Below are 24,040 nucleotides of genomic sequence, written 5' to 3' on the forward strand. Positions count from 1 at the left end.
TTTATTTCCCCCTTTTAAAAGGCAGTAGAGGATTTGCTAGAACCCAGGGGTGACTTTCTTATTCCCTGTTAAACTATGTGAGAAAGAGAAATAGAGATCTGGACATGGCACTATCTCTAGCCCTGAATAAAACTTTTACCAATGAACGCACTACCTGTAAGCTCATGCAATGTTTTTACTCTGGAAAACCATGATAATAATGGATATTATATGAGTACATTTAAAGAATCTTTTATGTGTCAAAATTGCTTAGATTAAATAGAAATTTTGTTTTCAACTAGGAATCACAGTGAAAAATAGGTAGGTCATTACTCTCCTTCAATGGTAGTTTTATTTATATTCACCAGGATTTAAGTTGCTAGTTTGTCAATTAATTTCATTAGCTTTGTATTTCTGTTCATTATGTTGAAGGCTTTGAGAAAGGTCTATTTGAAATGTGTCTCCAGAGATATCTTTTTTTTCCTAGAAAATTAATGTGACATTTATCTGCTAGACACAGAACCACAAACACAGTAAATAAACTTACAATTTTCTTCCAAATATTCCTATGTCTAAATCACATGGTTAGAAACTATAGCAGACGTAGGACAAAAATGGAGAGCAGAAAAGTGTGTGTCCACAGATTTCATTAGTAAGGCAGGAATTGTTAAGCAGGCTCAAAGCAGAACAGGAGGGAAGGCTAGGTAGGCCCTTCCCACACAGTTGGTACAAAGGTTGAGATGAATGAAGCAGCTAAAAGCACAGACATTTTTTCTCAAAACTAGTCACTAAAAGCAAAATGGGAAATGAGAGAGACTTGCCTATAAGGAGACTACTTTCTGAGACTCACCCCTGTGGTTGATATAGGAGAAAAATACACGGCTACACAACAATATGAGTAATATTACTCCCTCTCAAACGCAGCTTTTCTAGCGTTGGTCATTACAATCAGTCTTAGTGGTCAAATGCCCATCTTTGGAAGCATCTAAGCATGGAATTACTTAATAAAAAACCAAACAAGTTACATGGTTATAACTGTCTTTTACTAACATTGCATGTTTTATTACATTGCCTTGCAGTGAATGTGAGTGCTATAAAAATATCATGAAAATATCTTTTAGCAAACATTGGTCTGTGAGTTTAAAATATTGACATCTAGTGTTAAAATATGTTGACATAAACTTACTAAAATTAAAAATGTAACAGATATTCATCTGCATTTTGTTTAACTGAATATGTCTGTTTTCTTTTTAACTTGTGTCCAAATAAATTCTGGAGGGTTTTAAAAAATCAATTTCCGGTCATTTCCATTTAATCACTCGGTTTTGTGTTTGTTCCTCTTAGCATATTTCATATTCATTAGTTAAAGTAGCCTGTTTTCATTTATGGAATTCTAAACAATGTTAGAATAAACTATTGCATGCTCCATTCCAATAAATAAAGGATTGCTGTGCATATGTCTGCGGTTGATATCCTATTTGAACATGTGCAATTTATATGTGTGTATATGTATATTGAGTCATGTGTCATTTCGCAACAGAGATATGTTCCAAGAAATACATTGTTAGGTGATGTTTTTGTTTGAGCATGATAAAGTGTGTTTATACAAACTCCAATATTATATTACTACACACCTAGGCCACATGGTCTAGCCTATTGCTCCTAGGCTACAAACTTGTACAGCATGTTACTGTACTGAATACCGTACACAATTGTAACACACTATTAAGTATTTGTGCATCTAAACATAAAAAAGGAGTAAGAATGCAGTATTATAATGCTATGGGACCATGAGCACATATGTGTTCCACTGTTACTGAAAAGTTATTATGTAGCACATGACTGTATATACATATATATTGTGTATTTATATACACATATATACACACACACATATACATTTTAATGTATTTGTGTTATGTTTTCACAATTTGCATTTAACATATACTATTTGGTGTGTTAGTAATGTGAAATATTTGGAAGATTTAGGATGAAATGAGAAAATATTTGATCTTATACAAAAATTTTAAAATTAACCTGGAAAAAATAATAAAATTGAGAAAGAACCAACTGTGGTGTTCAAGACAGTTGTTAAATTTGTCAATTGTGTTAGCTTAAAAAGTGATTTGAACTCTTGAGTCTAAATAATCTTTAGACTCGAGAATATAAAATTATCTCACATATTTCTGTGATTAAATTCATAAGAAAATTCTGGCAGATAGGAGATGCTCAATAAGTAGTGGCTTCTTTCCTCAGCAATTTTTCAAAATTGATACAAGGCTTTGCTCATTATTTTTAATCTAGTAAGAAAATACAATCCAGAGGACAGGAACAAGAGTTTCTATGTTTGGGAAATATAAATTGAAATCTCAGTCTGTGCTTAGGATTTAATGTGAATGATTTATATGGTTAAACTGAGTATCAATTTGATTGGATTGCAGGATACACAGTATTGATCCTGGATGTGTCTGTGAGGGCATTGTCAAGGGAGATTAACATTTGAGTGAGTGGGCTGGGAAAGGAAGATCAACTGCCAGCTACGCTAGACTACAAGCAGGCAGAAAAATGTGAAAGGGAGACTGGTATAGCCTCCCAGCCTACATCTTTCTATCGTGCTGGATGCTTCCTGCCCTTGAATATCGGACTCCATGTTCTTCAGTTTTGGAACTCGGACTGGCTCTCCTTGCTCCTCAGCATCCAGACAGCCTATTGTGGGACACACATATATGTATACATATATGTATATATATTTGTATATACATACATATATACATACACATACATATATACATACATACATATATGTATACATATATATTCCTTTAGTTCTGTCCCTCTAGAGAACCTTGACTAATACAACGATATTTTTAAGTCTAATTTCCATATCTGCAAAATGTATTTCAAATTTTCTGTTATCTAAAAATGCAATGATGGTCAATGGGGCAATATATATCGCTCATCCAAAATATAATTTGACACATAATTGGCAATAACCATATGTATTATATATACATATATATGTACACATATACAGCTTTTGCTTTCTAACCAACACTGTACTAAGTACTTTAAATGGATCACCTAGTTTATTACTCAATAATTTAATTATTATTATCTTTATTAGTTTCTCAAATTTTAAAGAATATTTAAGCAAGTTCAATAGAACTTTCTTCAATAATAGAATTGTTTTTGTCTTTTCTGACATGGTAGCTACATAAAATGTGACTAGTACAACCAAAAATTTGTTTTTAAATCTAATTTTATTTAATTTGAAACTAAATAGCTTCATGTGACTGACTGACACATATTGGACAACATGAACATAATCTCTATAGATATAATACTAAGTATATAAATAAAAATTAAATTTAACAGTATCTCTGTTGGCTAGGCTGGAGTGCAGTGGCATAATGATAGCTCGCTGTAGTCTTGATCTCCCAGGCTAAAGTCATCCTCCTTCCCCCGCCTCCCAAGTAGCTGGGACGACGAGTGCACATTACAGGACCTGACTTTTTTTTGTTGTTATAACTTGTTTTGTAGAATTGAGCTCTCACTATGTTGCCTTTGCTGGTCTTGAACTCCTGGGTTCAAGCAATCCTCCTGCTTCAGCCTCCCAAAGTGCTAGGACTACAGGCACAAGTCATCATGCCCGACTTTGGAGTTGTTTTCTAAGATGAGAAATACTTAAAGTTTGTACCATAGAATTCACCACCTCATCTTACATTATTCTGTTGAATATTTTTTAGTGTATGTTAGTGTATTTCCCCAGATTGTGTGGTAAATTCCTTGAGAGCAATAGCTATGCTTTTTATTTTTTCTTTTTTTTCCTGCTACATGCCTATGCCAGAACGCCTTTGTACAACCCTGCCCAGTTAGGCTGAAAGTGCTTCCTTGTCCATTTGCCATATGACAATGTTTCCCTCATCGGTGAACATCTGGATTGGTAAAACTACCATGGTTTAGGGTATTGATTTACAAGAGGTTATTTATAACAAAGAAGGAGATCAATTATGTGATATTTTATTTATACAATGACATAAAAATGTTAATAGAATGTTAACTTTTTTTGTTTACTTTGTAATACTTTTTTCAACAAATAAAAAAAAAAAAAGAAACCCTGACACTCAGTGGCCCAAATAAGAAAAGCAATTAAAAAGTTAAAATTAGGTGGCATCACTGCTGAGCATTTCATGTTTGAAGGAACATGATATCCTAGGACAGAGAAAATTGAGGAAAGAAATATTGATCCAGAGAGCTTGTCTGGGATCAGATCCTCTTTTTGTTTATCGAAGTTGGGAAAGGTGTCAAATATCTTTGATTCCATTAAAGAAGAGTGAATTTATGAACAGAGCAAAGAAAATACAATAGGAACTATATCTTGTATAGCAGGTCACAATTATAATGGTGTTTTGTTACAGAGTCATTCTAATTGATGCCTTCCTTTTAAGACATTACTTACTGTCCACTCATGGTTTTAAAAATAACCCACAAGCTTAGGGGAGAGAATTGTCTAGCCAAGAAAAGTACTTGTCCCTTCATCTTAAACCAAAATTTACCTAAGATATTTTAACTTTTACTTAATGTTTAGAAAAGCTTATAGAAAAATAAATTTTTAGAATGGGAAAAATGGTAGGAATTATTCAATCCAAACTCTCTTCTATTATACAGAATAAACTATGATCCAGAAAATACAGACTTGTTTAATGTAAATAAAATGCTTAGCATCAGACTAGAATAATATTTTTTCTTTGTCTGATGTTCTAAGTAATAGTGATGAATATTAAGATTACACTTGAAACAATACTAACTATCTGAAGAGCATAGAACTTTTAAAATACTCATAATATACAATAAATAAGCAAGATGCACTGGATAAACAAAGTGATTGCTGCAAGTTATTTGAAAGACTTATCAACTGTATTCTCACTCAAGATGGCTATGTGCTCTAAATATAGAACATTGCAATCTTCTGACCTTAAAGTTATTATAAGACATGCTATGTGTCACTATGAAAGTGTTTAGTCAAGCATATAAAACTCTTAGAAAATCCAATTTAGTTTTACCAGCAAATTATTAGGCCTACTAAAGTATGTTTTTACTTTTCTCAAGAGCAATCAAATCCAACAGCATATACCAAACTTTGATCAACACATTTTTTTTTCAACTACAATACTGCCAATAGATAGAAAATGGGAGACTGACTTGTCTATCATTCTGAAAGCTTCTTGCGTCTGCTCTCCACACTGTGTTATTAGGTATCACAGAAACACATAAAAACTATGCTAATAGGTGTCATGGAGACACAGAGTAAAAAGTAGATCGATTGCTCAAATGAGACTTCACAGCTGCTTGAAGAGGCTTTAAGGCCTCCCAGGCTAAGCAGGTGAAACAACTCGTTTTGCCAAGCAGTTTCCCTGTAGGGTCCTCAGCCTTGTATGACCATCTAATCTGATTTTATCTTCAGCAGAAGTTATTGATTCAAATCAGACAAACCATCATATATGGAACATGGGCCAGGGAACACCTGCGTCTGGCTAGATAGCACATTTAAATTTCATTCTTGGCAGCAAGAATGCAGGATTTTTTAATATGATTTTCATAAATTTATAAGGTGTGACCACACATAACATTTTATATTATGGGACAATATCTGGAAATAGCCATGTTTTCAAAGCCCATAGGGACATTGTGCTGTGACATTTATAATTCTCATTTAGATATAAATAATCAAGTATCTATTTAATAATGTAAATAGAATAATTCAAAAAAAAAAAAACTAAAAGTTCCTTTTTGCTTTGTTTTCGTAATTTCTACCAATTATGGTTGTTACTCTGAGTCCGCAGAGCTCCTGCTACCACCATTCCAAAAATACTGTCTTTCTCTATCAATATTGTATACCAAAATGTAGTAAGTGTTATTTCTTAACATGTTTCAAGTTGAATTCATTCTATGCTCTAATTTAGGGTCACCCTTTTACCTTGTGCTCTTTCTTTAATATCATTACTTGATAAAATATTATTTATTTTCTAGATGAAGTTTAAGCATTGGTTTCTTTAAGGAAGGTTCTTGATTTCTCAACTTGGTGTGCTCTCCTTAATATCTTAATCCATGAGCCTTTTATTTCAAATATGTCCAGTCACTTACCTTTGCCTTAGTTTGTTCTTTTTTATTGTTTTCCCTGCCTTTGATTTTAAGTTCCTCCGGGAAATAAGTTATGTTTTATCTATCTTTTTTATTTATCTTTTCTTTTCTTTTTTTTTTTTTTTACATTTTAGCATCTATAACAAGTAACATCTAAATAGTTGTCAATACATACTTGGTTGTAGAAATAAATTAATGAATGAACAAAATGAAAATAGCTCATAATATGAAATACCATATCATAAAACCACAGTTAATCAAACTGCATCTTACAAGGTTCCATAACATATTATTTTAGACTTCTTTTGTCCTAATGTCAGCTTAGCAACATTCCATAATCATTGAAAAAGTGAGCTGAGAGAAAAATATTACTACTATAATGTATTTAGCTTGGCCTTAATGTAGGAGGGGATTATTAAGTTATTAGGAAAACATAAAATGTAAAATTTGTATTTAATAGTTCAAGTGAAAATCAATCAAGAAGCTTAATAAGATTTGCCCAAAAAAGATATTAAATGGTACAACAGTGCTCAATGTTTTTAAGTGAGGCCTGCAAACATATATTTTAAGTTATATTAGAATATTTTGAATTTGTCACTGAATATTTCCCTCGGTTTTATTTATCATCTTGGAAATGACTCAAAACTTTAATCTCACAAAAGGAAGGAGAAGGAAAACAAGGAGGAAGAGAGGAAAGACTAACTTTTTTATTAAGTCTGATATTATGAAAAAGACGAACTGAGATATTGTGATTTCAGTTTCAGACCACCACAATAAAACAAATATCACAATTGAGTCACATATTTTTTTTTATTTCCCATTGCATATAAAAGTTACATTGGCCAGGTGTGGTGGCTCATGTCTGTAAAGCCAGAACTTTGGGAGGCCGAGGCGGGCAGATCACGAGGTCAGGAAATCGAGACCATCCTGGCCAACACAGTGAAACCCTGTCTCCTACTAAAAAATACAAAAACATAGCTAGGCGTGGCAGCGGGCATCTGTAGTCCCAGCTACTCCGGAGGCTGAAGCAGGAGAATGGCATGAACCCAGGAGGCAGAGCTTGCAGTGAGCTGAGATCGTGCCACTGCACTCCAGCCTGAGCGACAGAGTGAGACTCTTTCTCAAAAGAAAAAAGAAAAAAAAAAAAGTTATGCTTACATTATACTTTACAATAAGAGTGCAATAGCAGTATGTCAAAAAAAAGTACATACCTTAATTAAAGTGTATTTTATTACTGATAACACTAATAATCCTCTGACCCTTCGGCCAAGCTTAATATTTCTGCTGGTGGAGGATCTTGCCTCGGTGTTGATGGCTGCTGACTAATCACCGTGTTGGTTGCTGAAGGTTTGGGTGACTGTGACAATTTCTTAAAATAAAACAGTGAGGCTGTCACATCAACTGACTTTTTCTTTCATGAAAGATTTTTCTGTAGCATATCATGCTGTTTGATAGCATTTACCCACAGAACTTACCTCAAAGTTGGAGTAAATTCTCTCAAACTCTGCCACTGTTTTATTAACAAAGTTTATGCACTATTCTAAATCATTTGCTGTCATTTTAACAAGGTTCATAGTGTCTTCACCAGTAGTAAATTCTACTCATGAGATCATTTTCTTTGGTCATCCATAAAAAAAACCCTTTATCCATTAAAGTTTTATCATGAGATTTTAGGAATTCAGTTACATCTTCTAGTTCTATTGCTATTCCCACCACACCTACAGTTATTATCATATCCTCTACTGAAGTTTTGAACACCAAAGTCAACTCTGAGGGTTGGAATCAACTTCTTCCAAATTCCTGTTAATGTTAATATTTTGTCCTTCTCCCATGAATCATGAATGTTCCTAATGACTTCTAAAATGGTGAATCCTTTTCTGTAGGTTTTCAATTTACTCTGCCCAGATCCAGCAGAAGAATCACTCTCTATGGCAGGGATAACCTGAACCAAGGGCATTTCTTGAATAATAGGAGTTGAAAGTCAAAATTACGGCTTAATACATGAACTGAAGGATTGGTGTAATGTTAGAAAGCTTGAAATCATATATTTATCTTCTTATACATCCCAAACAGAGCTCTTGGATGACCAGATGCAGTGTTGGTTAGCAGTAATATTCTGGAAGGAATCTTTTTTTTTTTTTTCCGAGCAGTAGGTCTTGACATTGGATTTAATAGACATACTGTCTTTCAGGTTTTGTTATCCCATTTCTAGAGCACAGGGTAGATTTAACATGATTCTTAAGGGCCCTAAGATTTTCAGAATGGTAAATAAGTATTGATTTCAACTTAAAGTCAACAGCTGTATTAACCAGTAAGAAAAGAGTCAACCTGTCCCTTGAAACTTTGAAGCCATACACTGACTTTTCCTCTCTAGCTATGAAAGTCCTCAATGACATCTTCTTCCAGTATTAGGCTGTTACATTCACATTGAAAATTTGTGGATAAGTGTATCCACCTTCATTAATTATCTTAGGTAGGTTTTCTGAATAACTTGATACAGCTTCTACATCAACATTTGCTGCTTCACCTTGCACTTTTTTGTTATAGAGATTATTTCCTTAAACTCATGAACCAACAACCTCTCCTAGCTTCCAACTTTTCTTCTGCAGCTTCCACACCTCTCTTAATTTTCATAGATTTGAAGAGAGTTAGGGTCTTGCTCTGGTTTACAACTTGGCTTAAGAATTTAATACTAAATCTTTCTTCATATCAGCAATAAGGTTGTTTCACTTTGTTATTTGTGTGTTCACTGGAGTAGCACTTTTACTTTCCCTCATGAGGTTACCTTTTTCATTTACAACATGGATAACTGGTGCAAGAGGTCTACCTTTTGGTCTGTCTTGGCTTTCAACATGCCTTCCTCACTAAGCTTAATAATTTCTAGCTTTTGAATTAAAGTGAGAGACATGAGACTCTGCCTTTCACTTTAACACTTAGAAGCCATTGCAGGGTTATTAACTGGTTTAATTTCAATACTGTTGTGACTCAGGGAATAGGGGGGTCTGAGAAGAGTGAGAAAGATGGGGAGAACATCTGATCAGTGGAGCAGTCAGACCACACGTAACAATTATCGATTATTTTTCCTGTCTTATATGGGCATAGTTTGTGGCTTTCCAAAACAATTACAATAGTGACATCAAAGATCACTTATCAAAGATCATCACAGCAGATATAATAAAAACTTTTGAAACATTCCAAGAATTACTAAAATGTTATACATGTTAGGCAGGGATCTAGACCCAACATGGTGGCATTACCCGGCGTAGCAGGCCTTTTGTTAAAGACTCCCTTCACCCTTGTACACACCCGCATACTTACATGCGTCAGAGTTCTGGCTGGGCAACCACACTCCCCCATGACCTGCAGCTCACCTGCATTCCACAAGTTCATAAACAGCAGTTTCAGTTGACAGTTTCCAAAGACCCCTTCCTCATGACCCTTACTCAACTCCTGCCCTAGTAGTTTCAAGACCCCCCAGGCCCTGTTTGCACAACCAATTTCCCTACCTCTCGGGCTATAAAAAGCCCCTACCCTCCTCGGCCCACGCCTTTGGACCGAGGAACCTCGCCCGCAAGCCCTAATAAAAGGCTATTCTCACTGCCATTTGCCTTGTGTCTTCGTTCCCGGTTTGGCTCCAGCCTCAGTTTACCTTTACAATACAGAGATACACAGTGAACACATACAGTTGAAAAAAAATGATGCCAATAGACTTGCTTGACACAAGTTTGTCACAAATCTTCAATTTGTGAAAAATACAGTATCTTCATAGGGCAATAAAATGGGGTATGCCTGCATTCCCTACAATCAAGTGGAGCAGAGAAAAATGAACATTCTCTGTGCAGTTGTAATATCATATATAAATTGAACTATTCATAAATTTTAATGTAGCATCAGCAACATGAATGGGATAGATGCAACCTGTTTATGAGGGTGGTGTCATAGGAATTCAAGTAAGAAAAAGAAACAACAATGTAAGGAATACTGCTATAGACCCTATTTACTTATATCATTCATTTGTCATTTTCTATATGTATTATCTAAGGCTCTCTTCACACAAAATTAGCAGAGTTGTGTAGCTGTGACTAAGATTTTATGGTCTATAAAGCCAAAAGCATATATTACTTGACCTTTACAGAAAAAAAATTGATGATCCCATCACAGAACCTGTGCTCAATGAGTCAGATAAGTAATGCTTTATGAAGACTCTTCACAGCACCAAACCAAGAGAGAACACAACAGAAGGTCTGAGAAAGGGCTCTGTGCTCATATGCTGTATATTCTGTTTGATGATAAAAAATATGCATATTGCTTACTTCAGGAAGTAATAACATGTATCTAAAAGCAGAGGCTGAGACACAGATTTGGGTACTAGTTGAAGGTACTATATTTGGGTACTATATTGAAGGATAGCTTTTAATAAAAAAAATATATATATAGTCTGAAGTGAGTGAAAGGAAAAGGGAAGGGTCAAGCAAGACTATTAATTCCAGTAAAGTATACCCTAGGCTGAATCTACACTGGAGGATGAGGCTTCTGAAACAGAAATCTTACTGTAGTGTTTTGCCCCTTTGAGGGAAAGGTGTCCCTATATCAGTCGTTCATGAATGGACACTGCCCCAGTATGAGTAGGTAGATACATAACATTCTAACAAAGTTGTTAGATGAAGCAATTATCTAGGAACTGAGGTACCTGTTAACCATTAGCAGGCAGCACTTACAATAGCTGGGGGATAGGCACATCAGCCTGCTAACAGGAGATCCAGTGGAGAACAAACAGCACCTACTACAGAATCTTACTCAAATAACCGTCAACTAAATGTCTACTGGATTTCAGTCTTGATCACTACCAAATGATGCATCCAGAATGATCTTTCCAAAGTGCAAACCTCAGCAACTACTTGATTAGAAACCTTTGAGAGTCCTCTTAGGATATCTGTTGAGTCACCCATGGGCTGGCCTCTCTAGATACTCATTACTTATTCATGGCCCCAAACATCATTTTCTATGAATAAACCCTAATCTTACTTCCTTTACTAGTAGAGTACAAAAATATTTGAATTTCCCTAAAAATGTTAAGTTGCCTTATCCCTTAGCACTTTGCCCATGCTGAAACCTGTGTCTTACGTCATATGTTGACATATACATTGAAGAATTCAGTGCCCCTCCTACTCTCAAGTGACCACTTCAATACAGGAACTGCTGAGACTTAAATATTAAATTCCTAGTGGCTTTATTCAAAGGGAATATGGTAGATTGGGAAAAAAAAAGATGAATGCTCTGCAGCTCTACTTGTCAAGAAGTCAAGTTTATCTATATTAAAATCTCTTGAAACTCGGCAAGGTTTATGACTTGCTTAGGCCTATGAAACAGTAGAAAATCTGATGCAAATAGATATTTAAAGTGCTGGCACAATGAGGCTTTGGAACTCTAGGGCTACCATGGGAATGAGTCTAGGCAAGGCTAATGTAGGATAAAAGAATACATAGAGAGAAGAGCAAGTTGGTCCCAGATGTCCCACCCATCGTAACCAACCAGTCACAGCTGGTCCACCATTTAACTGCAGATGCATGAGAATGAAATAATCCATGCTTGGTTCAAATCGGAACTGCCTAGTAAACCCAGCCCAAATTATCTACCTACAGAATCATAAAGTCAATTTTTTAGCCACTAAATTTTTTGTCAGTTACTCCTATAGAGAGAGTTGTCCTATAGATGTTCCACTCCTTTATCAGGCTCTATCAAGTATAACTAAAATATTGAGAAGCCCTTAAACTGGAGAGAAAAACAAGTTAAAGTGAAAAACGTAGGAAAAAATATTCTTAGAGACTAAATCAGTGAGTTACATTATTCCTCTGAGAAGGTTTATACCCAAAAGATTATAAATCATTCTGCTATAAAGACGCACGCACATGTATTTTTATTGCAGCACTATTCACAACAGCAAAGACTTGGAAACAACCCAAATGTTCATCAATAATAAACTGGATTAAGAAAATGTGGCACATATGCACTGTGGAATACTATGCAGCCGTAAAAAAGGATGAGTTCATGTCCTTTGCAGGGACATGGATGAAGCTGGAAATCATAATTCTCAGCAAACTATCACGAGAACAGAAAATCAAACACCGCATTTTCTCACTCATAAGTGGGAGTTGAAAATAAGAACACATGGACATAGGGAGGGGAATATCACACACTGGAGGTTGTTGGGGGATGGGGGACTAGAGGAGGGATAACATTAGAAATACCTAATGTAGGGACCGGTTCATGCGTGAAGCAAACCACCATGGCACATGTATACCTATGTAACAAAACTGCACTTTCTGCACATGTACCCCAGAACTTAAAGTATAATAATAAAAGAGATAAAGCAAGAGGATTGACTCCAAAATGTGTGCATCTGTTTTCAGATAACCTATTTCAACACTGTTTCCATTGTTGTACATTCCTAAAGTCTATTATCCTTCACTCAATCAAATCTGGGGACTGAAATTCCATCAATCTCATAATTTCCACCTGGTTCTCGCAAAAGTATGGTAAAGAATCACACCAAATGTCAGAGCTCTTCCAAAAGAGTTGAGTTTTGTTTTTTTTTGTTGTTGTTGTTGTTGTTGTTGTTATTACAAGGAATATGGTTCATATGAGAAAAAAATAATAATTTAAGAATAGAATCCTTCTAAGCTCTTTGAAACTGTTTATAAAAAACATTTGCAGGTAATCATCTTTATTGCCACATAATAGGCATTGGGTGTTTACTACATAAATTAGCTTATCATCATCAGATAAATGAAGTTACTTTATTGCCTCTGTAATTAAGTGGAAAGATGGAAGGATGAGAAAGTAACTCTTGCTTCTTTGGTTTGCAAAATTCAAAATGTTGAGCTTGATCCATTTGCTTCCGATGACCAAAACCTTTAGCCGCAATAACACTTATAAAACTTATCCCTGTCAATGCTACAGTAATGCAAGCATAATATTTATTTTATCTTGTTTACACTTGGAAGGTAAAAGAGATAAAAATTGTCAGAAAATCTCAGCAGTTCATATAAATTCATGTCTTCTTAAACAGCTTTTCCTACAGCATAACAGAAGCACAGGGCATCATGCTATATTTTACTGACACTGTAAATAGTGATTTTTAAAGATTTCTGGCTTCATGACTTCCTCTCTCCTGTTGCTTTCCACAAGTTTCAGGAATAATGTAAGAATATATGTAGTCAAATATTTTTTCCTTTCTCACCCTGGACCATACAATATGTCTTCAATGATATCCCACAAAACACTGTGTTAGACTGTGAACAGAGATGACAGCCTAAAATGAAACAAAGAACCCCCAACCCCCTAAAAACCAAATATATCTAAAGTAAGGATTTATAAAGTCATTGCAAAAAGAGTCCCAAATTGCCATTATTAGATAATATGGGATTCTGGTGCATGGATTTTAAAGTAATATAGAGATATTCACTACACATGTCTTCAAATGTGCATACTTTTCCTTTAATTGTGACAGCAGTCATCTGATATTGATGAACTCCGAATGGTGCTCAAATACAGAAAGATGCTCTTAAATGTGATCAGTTGAAGACAAAGTATCTTGGTCACTATGGTGGTTATTATAATATTTGCTATTGCCTATATATTTTAGTACAACCAGAAAATATCAGAACATGAAATATTTTCTATGCCATGCTAGAATTTAAGTTCTACATATGTACAAATTGTTGTTTAGCTCACCAATGTATCCCAAGCATCTAGGATATAATCTGACGTGTAACAGGTGTTAAATTAGTGACTGGATGAATATATGATGAGATAGATTCTGGTTATTTTCTGTACTGCTGCAGTGTTAGGGGTTCTTTTCTCCTTGAATATTTCAAATTATTTACTGTTTTGTATATTTTGTCATAAACATAACAGAGGTCAGTTTAAAATATCTATTGAGATGTATTTTACAGGCATTAAGAGGAGCAGGACAAATACTTGGGGAAACTTTGCAGCACAGGACAGGAGTCTGAATAGCTATCAAAGTATAATTTTAGGTAGAAAGCAAACAGTAATGCTGTGGTCAAGGCCTGCTCTTGCTTTTAGGTTTTCCTGTAGTGCTAGTCATTCACATTCACAGTCCTCTTCAAGAAGAGTGAACTCTCTGCGTCAATTTTAGACAACCAGAGAGGCTTAAAACAAAAAATGATTGACTCTTTATCCTTTCTTTATTCCAATAATGCATTGTTCCTTTTATTTTATTGTCCATTATCCTTAACATATTCAGCATTAGAATTTCAGTTACGAATCTCCAGTGTATATTTCAAAAATTCAAATAATTGATACTTTGATCAAATTTTCAACTTTTATCTCAGAGCATTAAAGGATGTTATCTGAAGTCTGTTCTCTCTCTAACCCCATATAATACAAACACACATATGCACACACACATATAAATATATATAAATGTAAAAAAACATATAAATACATAAAATAAATGTGTGTATATATATATATAAATACATAAAATGTGTGTATATATAAATATATAAAACATGTGTACATATAAAAATATATAAAATGTGTGTGTGTGTGTGTGCGCTTAACACTTTAGGAAAAAACATAATGCTTTCTTTTCAAAAGGAGACTCAGATTTTTAAATACAAATCCCATTCCTTTGAAGAAGAGTTAATTGTATTTCCTATTTAAAATCTAAAGTGAAATCACCTATTAAGAAGAACAATACTTTTCCTTCAAATAAAATACAATTCTTATAAAAATATACTTGAATAAATCTAAATGAATAAAACGGTAAATGAACCAATTACCTTCCTTTTTTATTAAAGATTAGTAGACGTCCCAGGGAGCATTAAGCTTAAATTTCAACAAATTATTGAAACTTGACCAGCAATTTGAATGGAAACTGTGTGTGTGGAAAATTATACAATGTAAAAAGGTAGTATCTTTTTTTGTACTTTTTGGGGAACTATGTGACAGTTTTTATTACATATATTCTTGCATTATTACCTACTGCAACAAATCAGAGGGATATAATGCTTCATGCAGGGTGACAACACTGTGAGACAGCAGTCATAATTAACAGAAGTGAAAGCACACTTTCGACTTTTGAATAACATGTCTTTCCACTGATTCAGAGTAAGCATCAAAGCTCTGCTTTGAGAAATCCTATCTTTGAACTACTCTATATGGAGTAGAGTAAATACAGCCTTATCTGGGTTCAGTTTTCAAATAAAAGTTAAAATAAAAATGAAATCATCCATGCATTTCTAAATCAAGCTATGTCATATTATCCTCTCATCCTTCTTCTTTTTCACCAATGTACCATGAATTGAAGGTTATTTTTGTTGTCATAAAGTCATATTTATGAAATGCAAAATATCAAAGAAAGAACTCCATAAGGTGGGCTAAAGGTTATTTTTAAAACACAGCAAATAAAAATAAACACCAAAACTTTATATTTTAATTTTCTTTGTCAAAAATTCAAACATGCTAAAATAGTATTTTAGCATTCTCTAATTGTTTTTATATAGACTTTTTGATAATTACTTATCTACGGGAAGTTTTAGAAGGAATCATAGTTTCACAATTCTATGAAAAATTTTGTTCATACTCCTAATTCTCCATTAATTATTGTTGTATATTTCAATTTTTGCTATTTCTTGAAGCTAGAGTTTTCAAACTCCTCTCATGCATATGAAAACCTACTGAATTTGAGATCGGTGCATACAGATACTTATTAAGCATCTACAACTTAGATTCCTTAAAGGAACCCAAAATCCAACAACATATCTGGGCTCATTATCTTTTCAATCAAACCAATCTTTGTTCTCTCATCTGTTCAGATATTAAAGCCAAAATCTAAAAAGGTGCAGCCAATCCTTGCCAAATTATCTTTCCTTGATAGCCCCATATTTAGTCTCATATCAAGTCTTGCCAATATCACCAATGTATTTAAGAACTTCTCTCCATCTCCATTCTTACTACTTGTATCCAAACTATCATCCCATTTTTTTTGTATTGATGCAATATCCTCCTACATTCCTACATTTATTTTTACCCTTTTCACCTTCTTTCATATATTATAGCTGGAGCAATATTTTCAAAATGACAACCCAAACATGTCCCCTCAGTGTATAAAAACGTTAAGCTGATCTCATTGTTATTAGCATAACCCCCCACATTGTTACATACAAGATTTTGCACAATATAGTAACTGACAAATTATGTCTCCTCGTTATAGGTTACTATAATTCTCCAGTTTTTCTTAATAAAATATATGGACATGTACACATACATACCTATGTGCTTGCCTCGCATCTCTTTCACTTAAGATTATGAGGACAGAGAGCTTGCAGTTCTGACCCTAGCCTGCTTTTTCCAGCCTCTAGCCCAATTGGTTCTGAATTAATAGATGAATTACAAAAACACAGAGCGGAAAATTACCAGGCTATGCATAAAGGAAAAAGTAAAAATAAGATAGCAATGGTTAATTTTGACAGCCTTAACTAAGAGAAAATGAATAAAATAATTTGACAACTGAACAAAAGTAACTTGGTGATGAGAAATTCATTTATTCATTTACCCTTGAACTCAAAATACATTTCCTGAGAGCAGATAGTGTTTTGGAAACCCAGTTGCCAAAAAAGAACTCATTCACTAGTGTAGTGTATAACTTATAAATACATCATTGAATTGAAGTGAGAGACGTTTTAATGGAGAAATTCAAAAGAGACATCGAAAGCATAAACGAGAATAAGGGAATCCTATATAGGATTTGATAAATGTTTAAGAATTTGACCATATAAATTTTTCTAGTTAATACTGTATAAAAAATCCTGAACGTTTGGTATAGAAAACAATAAATATTTATAAGTAGAGAAATGATTCAGTAAAGTATGCTCTGGTCATAGTAAGAAATACTCTGGAACCATTATACACAGCAAGGTAGATGGGTAGTACTGACCTGGAAATATATTAATGGCATTTTGCTCAACGTAAAAGAGAAAGTTATAAAATAAAATATATGAGCATATGTGTGCAGAAATCGTGTGAATGCAATTTAAATGGTCTAAAAGGTAAATATTGCATGCACCAAAATGCTAACAATGGTTAACACTGAGAAGATTTACATGGCAAATGAGATAATCTAAAGGGAACTTTCTAATTATTACATGCTATATATTATGTTCTTATTTGTGTTTCAGTATATGCATTGTTTTTGCTTTTATATTTATTAAATAATTATTCTAAAAATAAGTTAAAGGTGCTCACTTATTGGGTTAGATATAAAGGGACGAGTTCATCATTTGTAGATTTGACTTTTGCCCACATTTGTTCTGTACTGTCCTATGGCTGTCTAGTTATCTCTTTATGTGCCCAGTGGGATAGAAAACAAACAAAAAAAAAACTGCTTACAGTTTCAGAAACACCATGACATTGAATACTATGTTGTTTGAACTTCATAAGAATGAGACTGAGAGGTGACAACGTGCTAGCAGCCCTGGCTCTCAGTGCCTTCTCGGCCTTGGCATCCACTCTGGCTGGCTTGAGCCCTTCAGCCAGCCACTGCACTGTGGGAGCCCCTCTCTGGGCTGGCCAAGCAGGGAGCGGGCTCCCTCTGCTTGTAGGGAGGTGTGGAGGGAGAGGCTGGGGGTGGGAACCGGGGCAGTGTGCAGAGCTCGCCAGCCAGTGTGAGTTCCAGGTGGGTGCGGGCTTGGGCGGGCCCCACACTAGGAGAAGCCGGCTGGCAGCTCTGGCACTGGGCAGTGAGGGGCTTAGCACCTGGGCCAGCAACTGTGGAGGGGACGCCAGGTCCCACAGCACTGCCAGCCCACCCATGCCATGCTTGAATTCTCACCAGGCCTGAGCTGCCTCCCTGAGGGACAGGGCTTGGGACCTGCAGCCCACCATGCCTGAACCCCTGGTGGTGTGCTCCCACGCTTCCCGAGCCTCCCCAACCGGCACCATCCCCTGATCTGCAGCACCTGGTCCTATCCACCGCCCATGGGCTGACGAGTATGGGCACAACTCACGGGACTGACGGGCAGCTACACCCATGGCCAGGCTGGGCACGGCATACATTAGGTGAAGCCAGCTGGGCTCCTGAACAGGGTAGGGACTTGGAGAACTTTTATGTCTAGCTGGAGGATTGTATATGCACCAATCAGCACTCTGTGTCTTGCTCAGGGTTTGTGGATGCACCAATCAGCACTCTGTATCTAGCTAATCTGGTGGGGACTTGGAGAACTTTTATGTCTAGCTAGAGGATCCTAAATACACCAATCAGCACTCTGTGTCTAGCTCAGGGTTTGTGGATGCACCAATCAGCACTCTGTATCTAGCTAATCTGGTGGGGACTTGGAGAACTTTTATGTCTAGCTGGAGGATTGTAAATGTACCAATCAGCACTTTGTGTCTAACTCAAGGATTGTAAATGCACCAATCAGCACCCTGTGTCTAGCTCAAGGTTTGTAAAGGCAACAATCAGTGCTCTGTGTCTAGCTAATCTAGTGGGGACTTGGAGAACTTATGTGTCTAGCTAAAGGATTGTAAATGCACCAATCAGCACTCTATGTCTAGCTCAGGGTTTGTAAACGCACAAATCAGCACCCTGTCAGAACTACCAAACAGCTCTCTGTAAAACGGACCAATCAGCTCTCTGTAAAATGGACTAATTGGCACTCTGTAAAATGGACCAATCAGCAGGATGTGGGTGGGGCCAGATAAGGGAATAAAAGCAGACTGCCCTAGCCAGCAGGGGCAACTTGCTTGGGTCCTCTTGCGTGCTGTGGAGGCTTTGTTCTTTTGCTCTTTGCAATAAATCTTTCTGCTTCAGTCTGGGTCTACACTGCTTTTATGAGCTGTAACACTCATGACAAAGGTCTGCAGCAAGACCACCAACCCACCAGGGAGGAATGACCAACTCCAGACCCCGAACCCACCAGGAGGAATGAACAACTCCAGATGGGAGGAACAAAAAACTCCAGATGCGCCTCCTTAAGAACTGTGACATTCACTGTGAAGGTCTGCAGCTTCGCTCCTGAAGTCAGCGAGACCACGAACCCACCAGAAAGAGGAAACTCTGAACACGTCTGAACATCAGAAGGAACAAACTCCGGACACACCATCTTTAAAAACTGTAACACTCACCATGAGGGTCCGTGGCTTCATTCAAGTCAGTGAGACCAAGAACCCACCAATTCTGGACACAAGACCATTAAATAATTTTTTTTCAATAAACTAATAGTTACTTGAACCATAATAGAGTAACCTATAGGTCATTAAAAGGCAATGTAAACTTTTTTTGTAATACGTTTTTATACTGAAAGTTGAAATATATAATTAAATGCTAAAACTGAAGACTAAATGTTATGAAATTAATTAATATAAAGTTTGGTTTATATTTAGAGAGTAACAGATTTTTACCAGAGGACAAATAGAGACTTCGGGAGGAAGTGGCACTGTCAGTCTGCGGCACTCCTGGGCTCCTTAACGTGGAGCTACAGGAGGCTTTGAGAAGCAACAGCAAGAAGGAGGCTCACCTGCCAACCACATCACCGGAAGCAAGGCCAGGAAAGAAGCTCCCACTGACCATGGCTGACTCGAGGTGACAGTGCATCTTGATGGGCATTTATCCTCATGAACCCAAACACAAAAAGGTCAATAAAGGTGCTACTGCGGCCCAAACTTGCTACCTTATGGAAGACATCAGGTTTCTCTTCCAAAAGTTCATCTTCAACAAGGTCCGGGAATACAAGGAATCTGTCTGGAAGCCCCAGAAGGCCTATGGGAAAAGCGAGCGGAACACCGAGGAACATGTAAAGGGCAATAAGATTGACCACAAACATGACTGTGTCATCAAGGAATGGTACCCCATATTCATTGACGCCTGGGGGGACCTGGGTGGCGCTGCCTTCTCCATGTGCTTCCTCTTTTCCACCTTCCCGTGGACAGACAAGTCCCATGTAGAGACCATTCAGCTGTGCTGCAGGCTAGCAGTGAAGTTCATGCATTACATCATCACTCGCTGTGCCCTGAGCAAGGTCTTCGTGTCCATCAAGGGCATTTACTACCAGGCTGAGGTGCTGGTACGGCCCATTGTATGGATCAACCCCTATGCTTTCTCCCATGACCACCCGACAGACATGGACTTCAGAGTCATGGCCACCTTCACCTAGTTCTACACCACTTTGCTGGGCTTCATCGATGAACTTCAGCCTCTATCAGTCGCTCAACGTGCACTATTCCCTCAAGCTGAGGGTCAGGCCCAAGCAGAGGCGAAGGCCAGTGATGGTACCTACGCGCTAGACTCGGAGAGGCCAGTGGAGAAACTGGAGGCCCTCAGTGTCAGCCTGGCCCACGCTGCGGTGCTTGCCACAGAGAAAGGCCGAGGTGGATGAGTTTCCCGCCCATGGGGAGTTGGTGGTGCAGGAGGAGGACCTCAGGAAGGAGCTGGAGGCACAAGAGAAGCAAAGAAGCTTTCTGAGGGCCTGAAGTTTTTCCTTAACTGACAGGTATCCCCTGAAGCCCTAGCCTTCATCATCAGGAGTTTTTGGGGAGACATATCCTGGCAAAAGCCTTTGTGCATCAGTCCCACTTATGTAGCACCCACCAGATTGTCGACTGGCCTGGGCAGCAGACCTCAATTAGTAACAGGCACTACGTGGAGCCCCAGTAGGTGTTTGACTCCATGAACGCTAGACTGCACTTCCCTGGAGCAGAGTACTTCCCTGCAATGCAGCTACCCCCACACCCTTCACCCTTTGTGACTGAGGAGGAAGGAGATTACATCCCACCTGATTAGCTGAAGCTTCTGGCTCTGCAGCTGGGAGAGGACCCAGGAAACTTGAATGAGTCAGAAGAGGAGGAGGAGGAAGACAACTAAGGTGATGGTGATGAAGGGGGAGAAAACGAAGAGGAGGGTAGTTCTGAGCAGCAGCTGGCCCAGGAGGAGGAGAGTGAGGCCGGCGCCTGATCCTTATGATGAAGAAGCCGGAGAAGTACCTGTACCAGAAGATCATGTTTGACAAAAGGTAGAAAAGCCAAGAGGACAAAAAGCTACCAGAGTAGCAGAAAGCCCATGATGAGACAGTGAGATCTGAGAAGAAAGCAGAGAAGTCAAGGCCAGTTTGAGTGCCAGTGGCCCCTCAGAGGGGCGAGGCCAACTCTCCAGCAGCTGAATGTGGCAGAGGCAGGTCAGAGCACCTAGGTGTGGTGACAGATCAGAGTCGCTTCTCTTTTCTTCACTTCTTCCTTCCTCCAGCCAGTCCTGACCCCTCATGCCCTCTGACTAGCCTGGTGGGGAGACCTGACTTCCTTTGGATGGAGCTCCCCTGCTGGTTCCTGGGCAGAAAAGAGGCCTCTGTGCCCAGCCTGATTCTGTGCTCCTAGAAGCCAGTGACATGAGGTGCAGGGGCCTGACCAGGCCCTCACATGCTGTCCCCATTCATCTTGGCTTTCCACCGCTCCCTCCCACACAGTGTATCCCATGATTCTCAGGCTGTGATGGCTTGAGGGTGTGGGTAGCAATTGTGATTAAACGACTGGACTTTTGCAGCCAATTGCGAAGAAAAGAAAGAGATTCACTAAAAGTAAGTCATTTAATTTATTCACTCAATTAATTTAATTAATTCATTTCCCTGTTATTGAAGTATAACAAACCTGTAGCATATTGTACATTTTTAAAGAATAGAGTACAATAAAAGTTTAAAAAAATCTAAGCACCTATGTAACCATGATAGAGATTAAGGTTAAAAAATATTACCTCTATATTAGATGAATAGGAAAAAATATTATGTGTGTGCGCGCATATGTGTGTGTGTGTGCGTGTGTGTGTATGTGAGTCTATTGGGTGCAGTAGTAAGATAAGCCCCCAAATAGTTGATTTTCTATCTGTCAAACTCTGCAGTGAATTCAAAAAAGTTATTAAATATATTATTTAAATACGTTGGAAAAAATTGTCTGGACATACAAATTTGCATGGTGAATGGAGTAGCCATGTGAAATTATTGGACTGAAATTTATGTATATACATTTGTTTAATAAATGTAAATTATAAATTAAAATACAAGCAATGCATATTTGTAGTTTGTAATAAAAATACAAAAATATTAGATATTAGAGGCTACACTAAATTTATTCAAAAAACATGTTCTTTGTTTAATAATAAACTTAGCTTCTGTAACTTCTTTATAAAGTATTTAATTTTTTTATTTTGCTTTTTTTTACAGTAACACTTAGCTTAAAACACAAATACATTGTACAGCTATACAAAATTTTTTTCTGTATTTTCTTATTTTATAAACATTTTTCTATTTTCTGATTTTTTGTTTTACTTCTTAAACTTTCCTGTTAAAAATTAACACACACACATATTAGTCTAGGCCCACATAGGGCCAGGGTTATCAATGTCACTGTCTTCCCTCTCCTCATCTTGTCTCAGTGGAAGTTCTTCAGGGGCAACAACACACATGGATCTCTCATTCTTCTATGATAACAATGCCTTCTTCCGAAAGACTTCTGGAAGAACTTATCTGAGGCTATTCTATAGTTAATTTTTTAAAAAATAAATAGGAGTATACTCTAAAAGTAAAACAAATATTTTCATAGGTACAAATAAAATAATCAAACCTGGACTAACTTAAATGTTCTCAAAACCAATATTTTAATTAGATGTTCAGAACTATACAATTAGTTCTGTTGCTAATAATTTACTTTATTATGTAATTTATCATTGGAAAATGGTGAGTCATGCTGTCCATATGATGTTTTGGTCAGTGATTGACTGCATATGTGATAGTGGTCCTATAAGATGATAATGGAGCTGAAAAATTCCTCTTGCCTAGTGACAATGTAATTGTCATATTGCTGTAGCAGAAACTCATGTGCTTGTGATGATGCTGGTGTGAACAAACCTACTGCCCTGTCAGTCATATAGAAGTATAACACATACAATAAAGCACAGTACATAACACTTGATAATGAAAATAAATGACTATGTTACTGGCTTATGGACTTACTATACTATGATTTTTATTGTTACTTTAGAGACTAGATGATCTAGTCTAATTAAATTATGTTATCATGACTGTTATCCCCATTCCTAACTCATGACATTTAATTATCTTTTTGTTTTACATTAGATAAAATAATGTCATTTTATATGCATAATTTAAGTATGCTTTATACCATATTTTACCTATTAGGGAAGGTATTTTTCTACTCCATATCCCAAATTCTTCACCTCACAGAAACTTATAGGTCAAGCCCCTTAACATGTAAAAAAAAAAAAAAAATGTATATATATATATATATATACCCTAATGTTGTAGGACAAGAAGTTTGCTTCCTGGTGTATCTGTCCCACTCCTTTTAGCAGTGCTTTAGCCTGAAATCAAATCAGCAATAGAAAAAGTCCAATGTGCATAATTCTGATGTGTTCCTAAAGTAAGAATAGATTTTTTTTTTTAGCATGGAGTTAGCTTTTATTCTCTAATTATCCTCACATATAGCAATTATAACCCAGTGAAAAACTAACAAATTAAACCTTTCCCAGAAATATTCTGAAATTTGTGTTTTTCCCAATCCATGATTCTCCCTAAAGTAAGGATAGATTTTTAAATGGAAACATTTTTAACACCTCTTTAACAAGAAATGCCTATTTTAAAGATGGCCAAAGTGTACATCCTAAACAAGAGCTCTCCCAGATCACTGTGTGTAACAGTGATGGATGCTTGCTGTTATATGGTCAGATTGCTTATTCAGATCTGAGCAAAACAGCAGTATATTCTACCTCTCCTCCACTCAGACTCTCTAAAGTAAGAATAAATTGCATTGCCCTTTATGTGCATATTTTTCGCTTAGAAGCAGTCTGCATCAATTCAAAAGTGTTAAGTTTCCATGTTTTGGCAATACATAG

General features: G+C 36.7%; 1 pseudogene; it reads left to right on the forward strand.

Moving 5' to 3' along the window:
- The window catches only part of LOC105507210, a 74,948-nt pseudogene extending 53,693 nt beyond the window's left edge, over window positions 1-21,255 (forward strand).
- Window positions 21,256-24,040: the final 2,785 nt, after the last annotated feature.

The sequence above is a fragment of the Colobus angolensis genome, unplaced genomic scaffold, assembly GCF_000951035.1.
Source record: "Colobus angolensis palliatus isolate OR3802 unplaced genomic scaffold, Cang.pa_1.0 Scaffold145, whole genome shotgun sequence".
Taxonomy (NCBI): Eukaryota; Metazoa; Chordata; class Mammalia; order Primates; family Cercopithecidae; genus Colobus; species Colobus angolensis.